This window comes from Mesocricetus auratus, unplaced genomic scaffold (assembly GCF_017639785.1).
Source record: "Mesocricetus auratus isolate SY011 unplaced genomic scaffold, BCM_Maur_2.0 Super-Scaffold_100003, whole genome shotgun sequence".
NCBI classification, from domain to species: domain Eukaryota; kingdom Metazoa; phylum Chordata; class Mammalia; order Rodentia; family Cricetidae; genus Mesocricetus; species Mesocricetus auratus.
Window position 1 is genome coordinate 56,514,114 of NW_024429188.1, and position 12,628 is coordinate 56,526,741.

Here is a 12,628-nt window from a genome sequence, read left to right on the forward strand (position 1 = left end):
TTGCTGTTTCTCTCCTAGTAGAGTTATTGGATTATTCTTCTTTTCAGATATTTTCAACAGGTAGTCTTTTTATAAAACAACAGAAATGTAAGTAAATTAATCCTGATTTCTTTTCATTGTTAATTCCTTAAAATACAATAGGAAAATGGAAAGCTTTAAAGGGTAGTGGGGAGTTTAGATAATAACTTAAGTAAGTAATGATTGAAATCTTCAATACAGAGAAAAAATTATCATCCTAGTAAAATTTTTAAGTGATCCTGGCTACTGATATTGTATCAACAAAATCAATACTATTATCTATAACTTTCAAATACTAACTGAGTTTGTAGCTGGGTGCTTTGTTCCTGGCACTTTAAATGCCATAAATTTAATACTCCTCTGCCACATGCTCCCATCACCAATATATATTATTTTACTATAGGCCTAGAAACAAAAAAATTCAAGTGGACATGAGGGGAAAGATCTGTATTAGTGGGGCAAAAGAAAATTTTCCCCTTTAAGTTTCTCAGGGAACAACAGAAAAATAACCGACATAACAAGGAGGTTTAATTGTAACTTCTACTTTATCACATTCATAGCTGTGCAAAAACCATGAGACAGGTTTTATTTCTGTGCATCATTTCCTGAGAAATTAACTAAGTATCTAAGATCCCTCGCCCAGCTTGTACAATGTGATGTGCATGAAAGGTCTAATTTTCTAATAAGACTTAATGAGTGCCTTTCAAAATATCCATCTTTTATAATAGATTGTTATTTCAATCGACTATCCACAGACAAAACAAGTAGAAAGTTCAGATATAGTTTCCTACTTCCACACATGTAAATGCTCCACCATTATGTATGAAAAACTCACCAGAAATGTTAACTTCCTTACAATTACTAAACCAGCATTGACCCTTCATTTTAATCCAAGTTTGTACTGTACATTATACTAGGTTCCAGCATTACAAAATCTATGAGTTTGGGCAATTACACAAGATGTATTTACTACTATAATATCAAACAGTCTTAGAGTTCTATTCCCCAATATCCTCTATTTCCACACCCACTCATCTTTTTCCTGGCAAGCACTGATGTTTGTGCTATCTTTATCAATTTGCCCATTTGAGAATGTCATGTAGGTTGAAACATATGTATAATTCATAACACCTTACATTTGGCTCCTTTCACTTAGGAATATTAATTAAATTTCCTGGTTGTCTGTACGTAGCAAGATACCTCATTTCTTCTTATATAGTAGTCTCTGTCTGGATGGCCCTGCCTTATGGGTATTTCTGATTTCCTTTTCATCAACTAAGCTAATCAAGAACTTCACCTGCTATTCAGTTTTCTGTCGTTAACTGGCAGAAGCACATAAAATGACATATTCTTACTTTCAGAGTCAGCCTTTAAGGTAATGCATGTACATATGACACATATTTACTAATCGACAGAATTATGAGCAGTAGTGATAGCACACATCTTTAATCCAAGCATTCAACAGGCAGAGGCAGGTGGATCTCTGTAAGTTCAAGACCAGCCTGATATACAGAGCAAGTAATTATTTGTTTGTCAATTCTGTAAAGGTACTTGAGGCCAGGAAGTATGTATTGGGACCTTGTCTTTCTAGAACATACAATACTGCACCTTATATGTATTCATTATGTGTTCAGTAAATATAATCATAATGACTCTGTTAGTTTAGCAAGTACTCAAAAGTCTCACTAGTTTGAGAAACAGAGTTCCAATTCTCTTTATATTAAAATGACTTTAAAAAATGAGCTCTTTGTGACACTTAATAAGGTATTCCTTTCATACAAAGTAATCTGATAGGTCTTTCTTAGTAAACAAAATGGGAGGAATTATGGATGACCAGGGAAGAGTAAGTAAATGCAGAAAGCAAACCCAACAAAACAATCAATGAAATTTAAAGTAGAAAAAACAAAGAGTTGAAGATCACAGTTGCACTGTCTCATGGTATGGCAATGTTTTTCACCTCTAATACTAGCATCTATTTTCAAAAGAGATAATTTAAATTACTACACTTAAGAAAATTGTTCAGGAACTAAGAAACCATGGAAAATCTTAAACTATATGTAAAATCTTAAGGAAAAGATTCCAGCATTTTTGGTTTTTTATAACTTTTTTATCTAGAGTAGTAACAATTAAATATATAAAAGAAAGTATTGATTTTTTCAGAAAGGAGATCCCTATAACTATAGTTACAAAAAATTATAACAAAATCTATCACTCAAGAATCTGGTGGTTTTAGTGAATTACAAATGAAAGAACTTCTTCACATCCTATTTTTTCAAGATCAGAATATCAGATAATTTGACGAAAATTATGTGTAAATACAGATTCCAAGGCAACATATGACAGCATAAAAGAAAATGATATGGTGGAATTTTCTGATGTTTGGGAACCCTAGAAGGGCCACGTACCAAAATTTCCTAAAGAAGAGCCTTTTCCATTGTATGTGGGTGATAAGAATGTTTTTATCATTGCAAATTTGTGTAATATGTCCCATAAACTAAAGACAATTTCCTCATCCTTTTATCATGTCATATAATTGTAAAATTTTAGATTACAATCTCTTTAATATTCTTAAAGAAATCTACATTTATTTCTACCTTTGAAACAAGTACTTAATTTTCCTAAATTTTTAAGTTTTACAAGCATACTGTAAAAGGGGATGTCCATCAAATTTTCTTAACTCTTTTATGGATTTGATAATAAATTTGTAGTTAAATTCTAGATCTAGAAATTAGTTCATAGATTGAACTAAATGACATTGATATATTGTTACCACTTCTGAAAATCTATAATTCTGAGAAGTATCAAAAATGCAAAATTATTTTTTTATCATCTTCTATTGTTTCTCATTTGTGATCACCTGTGAAAGGTTATGTGTTCAAGTATTTAAAAGTATCTTCCTTGATCCTTATTAATTCCATACATACATTTACAAAGGACAGTATATGTACTTAATGCCAATTTTATAGGAAGATATTTCTATTACTTTCTCCCTTAGTATAAGACACTCTTTTGGTTTGAAACATTTCAGTCCTGAATTTCTATGTGCAGAACTAGTTCTTCTACTGAAAATCTACTAACAGAATTTTGTTCCCAGCACCCACATTGAGCATAAAATAACCTCTTGCAACTAGATCTGCAACAGATCTGTCACCTTATTCTGGCCTCCATGGACATCTGTAAACATGCATATATGAAAAGACAAGCATCCATACACATAAAATAAATTAAACCTTTAAAAAAGTAAGTTGTAATTAAAAGTATTTGGATATTCAATTTGTTGCCCTTCATATAAAATTTCAAAAATTATAGCATCAGAATGAATAAAACAGAAGCAAGTAAAACTTCATAGCAAAATAAAAAGCTTACAAAAATTCATATAATTACATAAATATTTGAAACTAAATCTTTAAAAGAAAAAATGTTGCTGATAAGTATATGTGTGTAGGAAATAGCTATAAAAACAAGTGGTTTTAAAACTCCTAACTCAGTTGGGATTTATTAAAATTAATAGTTGATATGATTATAAAATATGAGGCATATGATATCAAGGATCAAAAGATATGGGTTGAATATCAGGAAACCTACTTCTAGCATTTAACATTTTCATTGGTTTGTTGTGTGCTACAGAGCAAACCATTTCTTGTTTCAAGAGCTTAAGATCTTGTCTGATCAATGAAAAAGCAATCCTGAAAACAATCTAAAATCACTCTCAATACAGACATTTTACTAAATCAATAACAAGTATAAAAAGCTTCAAGAAGAGCTTAGACAAATTAATGAATTTATTGTAAAGGGATTTTCTAAAACTTCATGACTGTTTGGTTAACGTCCTTAATTTTTGAAATACAACATAACAAAAGATATATGGCTTTAATTGTCACATAGAATATCTCTGGGAACAGGGAGAAAATACGGACAAAAAAAGACAGTGTTATAAGACACCATAAACAGGCTTAAGTTCTCCAAATATTTACTTTTAAATCTTTTTTGTTTTAAGTTTAAATAGCTTGTTTTACATGTCAATCCCAATTCCCTCTCTCTCCCCTCCTCCTGCACCCCCCCAACATCCCCCCCAGCCTCCCACCCTATCGCCATTTCCTTCCACATAAGGGATATCTAGAGTCTGTCATTTCACTCAGGGCAGGGTCCAGGCACTCCCCTAAGAGTCCAGGCTGAGAGAGCATCCCTCTTTGTGTTATGGATACACGATGTCTGGTAGTATTCAAGGGATAAACACTGATCCACTGCTCAGGACCCCATAGGTTGCCCAGGCCTCCTCACTGACTCTCACATTCAGGGGGTCTGGATCAGTCCCATGCTGGCCTCCCAGCTGTAGGTCTGGGGTCCAAGATCTCTCCCCTGTTCAGATCAGCTGTCTCTGCTGGTTTTGCCAGCCCATTCTTTGCCAATTTGCTCATCGCTCCTCTCTGCCTGACACTGGGTTGCATGCGTTCAGTTCAGTGTTTAACTGTGGGTGTTTAACTGTGGGTGTTTAACTGTGGGTGTTTAACTGTGGGGTGGGGGGGGGAGTGGGAGCTGGGAAGAAGAGACGGGGAGAAGAGGAAGAAAGATTACTTTTAAATCTTAAGATCATTTATTTGATGAGGATAACAATTTGTGTAATATATTTTTATTTGTGTAAAAGTCAACACAAGTTGGTCATATCTTAAATTTTATTTTACTTTTTATTATGCTATTTTTATTTAAATTAAAACAATCTTATTTTAAATACCAATCCCAGTTCCCTCTCCTTCTCTTCCTCCCATGCCCCCCATCAACACCCTATTACACCCCCATCCACTCCCTAGGGAGAGTGAGGCCTCTTAAGGGGAGTTAATCAAAGTCTGTCAGATCATTTGGGGCAGGGCCTAAATGCTCCTGCATGTATCTAGGGTGAGAGAGTAACCCTCCATAGAGAATGGGCTCCTAAAGTCCAAGAACTAGGGATAAATACTGGTTCTACTTCCAGAGATTGCATAGACTGCTTAGGTCTCCCAACTGACACCCGCATTCAGGGGGTCTGCTTCAGTACTATGCTAGTCCCCTAGTTGTTGAACTGGAGTCCATGTGCTCCCACTTGCTCGGGTCAGCTGTTTCTGTGGGTTTCCTCAGTATGGTGTTGACCCCTTTGCTCATCACTCCTCCCTCTCTATAACTGAATTCCAGGAGTTACATCTTAAATTTTAGATATAAACAGTTTCTATATATTAAAAATCCTCATAGCAAAATAAACATATGATTTAAGTATACTTTTCTAGCCATGTGTTTGGATGTTATTGTAACAACATTGATTTTATTTATAAATACTAACGTTAAGTAAGTCATATATTTCAGAAAGGACATGGTTTCTGTGACGACATCCATAAATTTGAAAGATTGTGGTGACCATTATCTGTTTCTTATATCTAGACAAATTTTGGTAAATTACTTTCAAAGTCAATCATTAAAGTATCTCTCATTTCTTTCAAAGTCTCTTTATATCTATAAAAATTAATCCAAGTATATAAGCAATATTGCAAATGAGTTTAATAACTACATTTTATACAGCATAGAATCACCTTCATATTTTGATTAGCATTGTATCTGACAACAGCTTCCAAAGCCAATATAGTAGGTCACAACTTATCCACCTGCCACTCTTAGAAAGCTCTGCAAATGTTGACTCACACTTTGCTTCTAATTTTCAAATATCTATAGCTTCATAGGGAAGAAAACTGAAATATAAAAAACACAAAGATTAACTATAATTTTTATTTGCATATTCTGCCTGATAAAATGTACTGTATTTAAAATCTCCCACACAACTGAAGGTGTAAATCATGAACAACAGTTCACATCTTCATATAAATTCATATCTTATATTTAAAATCACACTGTCAAAATATGCTGGATTGATTTTCATCTCTGTAAATTTTCTCTGCCTCTAACAATTGATTTGACAATGAAGTGTGAAGCTTGCTTTAATGGTCTGTGAATATAATTATAAACAGAAACATTTATCTATTAATTTTACCTGAATTACATAGAATTCAAATCATTTATTATTTCATTAATACTGATTTTGTAAACATCTTAAATGAGCTATATACTTTTCTTTGTGTTCTGTAAACTGAGCCATACTGAAAGTAACCACCGTATCACTTCAGTTAAGACAAAGGCATTACAGGAAGGAAGTGAAGCATTTCAACCGCAATATCTTTGCTCTTGTCACATTATTTAGTTTAATTAATTGTACTATATTATCAACTTCTTATGCCCAATGCCTTCAAATACCATTTGTATTTATAGGACCACTCCTAAACCTGCCCTTTCAATACTGTCATAATATTGACTTATTATAGGCATTTTATTACTTTAGATACTTTAGAAGCACTAAACAAAAAAGTACAAATGACCATAGAAAGCACCTATTTTTAATCTATGTATCATCTACAGAATGTATTTATGAGTCTTTGGAAATAGTAATGGATATTTTAAAAGCAAACATGTCATATTGTGGAATTGGGAACAACATAAAAACTCAAAACAAGTTGCCTTAGTGTATAAACAGACACAAACAGTCATAGGATAGAAACTAGTCTACTAGAATGAAGTCAGAACATGAGGTTCTAGATCCATCTCTGACCATGTGAAAATACCATATTCTTGTATCCTCATTTTTTATTTGTTTGAGAATTATGATAATAGAGTTTCTTGTTTTTATTTGTTTGAGAATTAGAATAATAGAGTATTCCTTGTTCCCTCATTCTCCCTGGGGAGTGGATGGGGGTGGGGTAGGGGGCTTATGGGGAAGATGGGAAGATGGGAGGGAGAGGGAACTGGGATTAGTATGTAAAATAAGATCGTTTTCAATTTAAATAAAATTTTATTTTAAAATAGTATTCCTTGTTCATGGCATCTTACCTAAAAGTTTTAGTATGTTTTTAGCTCAAAAGAAGTAGTCATACAACTTCATTACTGAGGCCACGTTGATTTTCATGCAATGCTTATCTTATTACAACAATCACTAAAAATTCTGCTTCTCATATGATTTCATGCTGGGTACTCATCACACATGCCTTTAATCGCAGCACTCAGAAGGCAAAGGCAGGTGGATCTCTGTGAGTTTGAGGCCAGTCTGGTCTACTGGTCTACAGAGTGAGTTCCAGAACAGCCAGAGCTACACAGTGAAACCCTGCCTTGAAAAATGAAAGAATATGAAAATATGAAATGATCAAAGAGGAATGTGGTAGTTTATCCTTCTACACCATACTTAAGACCTTTGGAAAAACACACAGAGAAGCCTGTTATTATTAAAGTTACTTCATATATACTTACATATTTTAAAAAGTTAAAATGTAATTACACTACAACATGGCTACAATACCCCTACTAGACACACACACTAAACAAATAAAAAGGTCAGAGCCAGTAATGGGTTACTTATTTGGAGTTGTTGGCTGAGGTGGCTCCATAGACCCTTAAATATCGCAGAAAATCGCCACTACTCTTGGTGACTCTCAAGAGCTTGAGAGAAAGACTCTGGTTTTGAAGACACCATGTACTTATAGAATATGGAAAAAACAAGCTAGTACTCCCTACTGGGTGGCTTCCACAGTGCTGGAAGGTGCTATGCCCATTAAAAGAGGAAAAAAGTAATCAATAATCTCCACAACTATCACTGAGAATCCTGTGGACTATAATAATGACTGGTCTGGAAAGGCATGCCCACTGGTGAGTTAAATCATGTGACTAACCAACCTCTTTCTGATTGGATTTAAATCATACTCTAGAAGTTGAAACCCATTCCTGGCCCCTTTGTCAGGCCAGAATCCTGTGGCTAAGCAGGTCATAAACACTAGGGGAGAAACCAATACTATATTTCTGCTAAATACGCATAGTATTAAACTGACTTCTAATGTCTTATCCATCATACCCACATATCAATGGAACACTCAACCTTCATCTCAGAAGCTTCTAATTACAGTACACAGTAACTAAGACAAGATACTTACATCTGGCTAAGGTGCCAGGAATAAAAGAATGCAGACTGCTCAGTCCTAAAGGAAACATATATAGTGCATCTAAACACACTCAAGCTCAGAGATCATTGTGTAAAAAGGAACAGAAAGAGTACAAGAGGCAAAGGTGTTGAATGACCTTAGAACTCACGTTAATATTACAACATAAAACACATCTTGCCTTTTGAAGTTTCACAGTCATAAGAATGCATATACTGTTTTATATTTTTTTTAGATGACAATATAATTGAAACATTTTAGCTTTCCCTTTCCTCCAAAATCTCACATATATCCCTTCCCACTCTTCTCCAAATTTATGTCCTCCTTTTTCATTAATAATTAATGTATCTGTATTCTTAAATATAACCTGCTTGGTTCATATAATATTACTTGATAAAAATTAATAAAAACAAAAGACTTCAGTAATAATTTTTAAAAATAGAAATACTTTAAAACTTCCGTGTGGGGCTGAAGAGATGGTTCAGACATTAAAGGCTAGTCTCACATAAAAATAACAAAATTCAGTCTGTTTGAAATATATTTTAGAAGTCTGTGATATCCTGTAAAATGAAAACTAAGTTACAAACTTCTTATTCCTAAAGTGAAGAATCAGATAAAGGTAAAACCAAAATTTAATATTGTGAATAACTCATGTATAGGCAGCCATATACACATAGACAAGTATAGTCCTCATTAAAATTTTCAAAAACTAGCTAGCAGCACACAATGGGGAAAACTGCATATGTTTGAGTAAAATGGAAGTTTAATTCCATTCATACAAACATTGATTACTTAATTGTCACAATCAAAGTCCAAGGAGGGAAACACATAAGAGGTCCATGCATATCTTTGTTTGAATTTATACCAATATGCATACTTTCTGTTAACATTTATAGAAAGACTAAAAATTATATTGTAGCTTCACTAAGGATAATTTTATTAATTGTAGGTTTGGGTCAGTTCTGTCGCAGTGTGTTGGGTGTTTTCCTTAAATATCCTTCTATTCAATCAATATTACACATGCAAGTATAAGCTTTATGAATTTAGTGACCTTGATATTTTTGTCCTAAGAACATTGAAGGCATAAAAAATCATCAATATTCATTATCAAGCATATTAGGTATCCTATCTTCTGGCCTTGACCTTTGGAATAGTGTGAAAATAAAAACTTTGAACATAAAAGTCCTTTTTTATCAGGTGTGGGAAAAAAGTTACATTGTAAATATGTCCCTGTGGACATGACGTTCAGAATCAAAACTGTTGATTTACTTCTACAGTACAGTTTTATGTGAGTGAGTGTGTGTGTTTGTGTGTGTGTTTGTGTGTGTGTGTGTGTGTTTGTGTGTGTATACAATTTTGGGGTTATCCATATCAATTTACTAATTTTCATAGATAGCTGGATCACATTTTTCTGCTGAAAATCCTTCACACATTTAAATTAGAAAACACCAAGCTTATTGAAAGCTGTATGAATCATTGTTATTTTAAGCCTTTGTTCAGTTATTTTTGTTTGTAGTGAATTTAATTTTTATCATCAGTCACAATCAGTGGGCTAGGAGGAAAGGATATGAACCAATTTTATAATCTCTTACCCCATATTCATATGCTATAAATCTTCATATCTGGCTGCAATGCTTGACAATAATACAGTGACTATTTTGTAACAATTGATAAAGACAGACTAAGTGCAAAACTAGAAAACTAAGATGTCAAAACACAGAGAATAAACTCATCATGACATTGGTTATCTCTTCAGTTAACCAACACTGAAATTCTTTCAATGTGGGATACTCTTTCCCCGTATTACATAAGCCTGTTTTAGTCATATTTTCTAATAATTGCAGGGAAATTCCAAAAAAAAAACACTGTACAGAAAGGCCTTTGGATCAACCAATAAAAATATATCAGTCCAAGAATAACTAGCTTGCCTATTCATGAACACAAAAATAAATCACTGAAAGTTATCTTCACAGATCGCATGCACATCAAAGATTTACTACTAACCAATTTTTCTTTAGAACATGTTCATTTTTCAGTAACACTGTCAAATTTGACTTGATATACTTACTGTGGTAGCTTCCATGAAGATCTGAAAGTTAACTGGCCTGTATTAAATACGTCTTGGACCTGAGACAGAATATGACTAATTATGTGAAAATATTTTCCAGACTGTGACTTTTCTTCCTTAAGCTCTAATCTGCTGAGATAACTGGCTAAGGAATTTCTTTACATTTAATATGGTAAGAACAGTCAATCTTGTATAAAACTAATACCATCTTTTTTGCTGGAGGAATTTCTATCCCCATTATCTTTCTGTGCATTTTAAACTCTTACAGCCCTCCAGCAAAAGGCATTAGCTTTATACAGAAACTTGCCATTTATAATCATTCTGGTAAAACTATTATGATAACACACACACACACACATACATATGTATATATTAAATTTTTTGCTGGGCAGAGGTGGTACATACCTTCAATTCAGCACTCAGTAGGCTGGGGACTGCCATTGCATTTCCCATGCCTGCTGGAGCCAATGCACCCCAGCATCATAGACCATTTGTCCACCCATGGGACCAGGAAGAGAAGAGGGACTTGCTTGCACTCACCAGAAGGGAAACCTGGTCCCCTATCAACCAGTAGAGGAAGAGGCTCTTTCTGCACCCACTGGAAGAAGGGATGGGAAGGAGACGATATGAAAACACACTCAGCAACAGAAAAACAAATATGTTACTCCCAGAATGTAGAAACTCTACACCAGCAAGACTGGACCATTCCAATACACCTGAAACAGAAGAGAATGACCTTAAAAACAACTTCATGAAAATGATAGAGGCCATCAAATAGGATATAAGAAAATCCCTTAAGGAGATGGGAAAAAAAACCAAACCAAAAATTCAAAAAATTCAAGAAATGGAGGAAAAGAAAAATTGCAAGAAAAATTCAAACAGTGCAAGGTTTGGAACCCGAAATAGAGACAATAAAAAAACAGAGTCTGAAGGAATGCTGGAAATAGAAAAGCTGGGAAATGGTCAGGTACTAAAGATGCCAGCCAACCAACAGAATACAAGAGATGGAAGAGAGTATTTCATGAGTTGAAGATACACTAGGAAAAATGGATTCAGTGACCAAAGACAATCTTCAGTCCAACAAATCCTTAACACAAAATATCAAGGAAATATGGGACACTGTGAAAAGACCCAGCCTAAGAATAATAGGTATATAATGTTTTAAAAAATAAATTATCTACAGTCGTGGCTTTCTACATGACCACGAGACAATCTCACAGGAAGGGGGCAACACTCTTAGAGAAGTTTTTGTGCCCAATTAGCACCCAGCAGAGAGCTACTGCAGGTGGGTGTTTCTCAGAAGGTCCTCACAGCAGTGCAGGGTGGTGGCATTTAGCGCTCCTCTTCTATACACAGAAAAACTCCCAAGGCCTGGGAGGGTTAGGTGTTCAGAGAAAAAAAAGAATAATAGGTATAGAAGAGGTGACAAAGCCTACCTCAAATGGGCAGAAAACATATTAAACATAATCATAGAAGAAAACTTTTCCAACCTAAAGAAAGACATGCCAATGAAGATACAAGAAGCTTACAGAACACCAAATAGAGTGGACCACAAAAAAGTCCCCTTGACACATAATAATCAAGACCCAAAACATACAAAATAAAGAAAGACTATTGAGACCAGCTAAGGAAAAGTTCAAGTAACATATAAAGGCAAACCTATCAGGATTACATCTGACTTCTCCATGGAAATTCTGAAAGGCAGAAGGTCCTGGGTAGATTATTCTACCAACACTAAGAGTCCGCAGATGCCAGCCCAGACTACTATAATAGAAAAGCTTTCAATCACTATAAATGGAGAAAACAAGATATTCCTTGACAAAACCACATTTAAACTATATATATATATATGACGTGCACTCTTTCTGCTTGCCGCCTGGTTCCTGTTGCTGCTTTCAGCCCCCAAATAACACAGAAGACACTATATTAACTATGAAGCTATTGGCTGTTTGCTTGGTTTCTTATTGGCTAGCTGACTTTATTATTGACACATAATTATTAATATATATTTTATAAAGACTTATCTTTAGGAGGACACACTCCTGCCTCGTCCTTTCATCCCGGGAGATCACATGGTGACCAGTCTATTTACTGCATTTCCCAGAATCCTCCTAGACTCCTAGTCCGACCTATCTAGCTTCCTTATTGGCCAACAGTGTTTTATTCAACAACCAATAAGATAAGCACATACACAGGACTTCCCCCATCACATATCCACTAACCCAGCCCTACAGAATGTTCTGGAACAAAAACCCTAACCCAAGGAAGTTAAATACAACCAGAAAAACATAGGCAATAGAAAATCCCACGTTACCAACAGCCAAAAGAAAAAGGAATGGAAATTCACATATAATTCCACCAACAAAAACCATTCCAAAACAAACAAGAATGAGCAGTCAATGGTCATTAATATCCCTCTATATTATTAATGGGCTTAACTCACACATAAAAAGACACAGGCTAACAGAATGGATTCGAAGACAGAATCCATCCTTCTGCTGCATATAAAAACACATCTCAGTTTCAAAGACAGATGTTACTT